Consider the following 1,205-nt stretch of genomic DNA (forward strand, 5'->3'; position numbering starts at 1 on the left):
TTCTTCTCAACTTCTTAAAATCCCCCTTCTATGTCTCAAAAACAGAATCAAAATTGAAGGGAGGATGATAATTATGTCAAAGAAGCAAGTGAGTTTGTTTTTAATAATCTTCTTATTAAGTGTTTCAATTTTAGAGTATGAGAGTTTTGGAATAAGAAAGTTGAAGGAGAAAGTGGAAGATCATAAGAAGTTTGATTTCATTGAAAGAAGCTCAAAATTCAACAATAATAATGATGCCTTCTTTGCCACTTCAAATAGAGTTGTTCCTTCTTGTCCAGACCCTCTTCACAACAGGTAGAGGGATAAATCCCAATAATCTTTTTCTTTTTCTTTTTTTTTTTTTTTTCCTTTTAAAACTATATTATATAATACATTTATATTCTATATTTGGTAATGATGAATTTGTATGAGATATTGAATGGAAGTTTATAGTAGTTTTGTAACCTTTTTCTTTTCTGCAGGTTTATAGAAAGTAATTTGTGCATTTATTTTTTAAAGAAATCTTCTCCTATCTATTCATTATTTAGGTCTTTTTGCTAATCATTTTATTTTTTATTTTTAAAAATTAAGCCTATTTTTTTTTTTTTTTTTTTTTTTAATAAATATTTTGCATATTCTTTAAGTAAAAGAATTGAATTCTTAATCAAATTTAAAAAATAAACAAGTTTTTAAAATTAAATTTTTTTAATTTTTAAAATTTGACTTGATTTTTAGTAACATGGGTAAAAAAATATATAGCAAAGTAAGAAATTTAGAGGTGGAAAAGGTATTTATAAGCTTAATTTTTAAAAACTAAAAGTGGAAAACTAAGGCCTTATTTAATAACCATTTCGTCTTTTGTTTTTTATTTTTGAAAATTAAACCTATTTTCTCCCATTTCTTACAATGATTTTCATATTTATTAAGTACAATGGTTGAATTCTTAACCAAATTTCAATAACAAAAACATGTTATTAAAAGTTACATTATTTTTTTAGTTTTCAAAATTTGGCTTGGTTTTTTAAACAATTAGTAATAAATAGATAACAAAGAAATAAATTTGGAGTGGAAGTATTGTATACCGACTTAATTTTCAAAAATATAAATCAAATGATTACTAAATGTGATCTAAATGATTAGAACAAAACTTTAGTTATAAATTTCTCATTGATTGTTTTCTTGTTTATCTTGATTGGGTTGATTTGCTTGTTCCATTAAAGCTGATT

This window comes from Benincasa hispida, unplaced genomic scaffold (assembly GCF_027475165.1).
Source record: "Benincasa hispida cultivar pf3 unplaced genomic scaffold, pf3_genome.v1.1 HicScf435, whole genome shotgun sequence".
NCBI classification, from domain to species: Eukaryota; Viridiplantae; Streptophyta; class Magnoliopsida; order Cucurbitales; family Cucurbitaceae; genus Benincasa; species Benincasa hispida.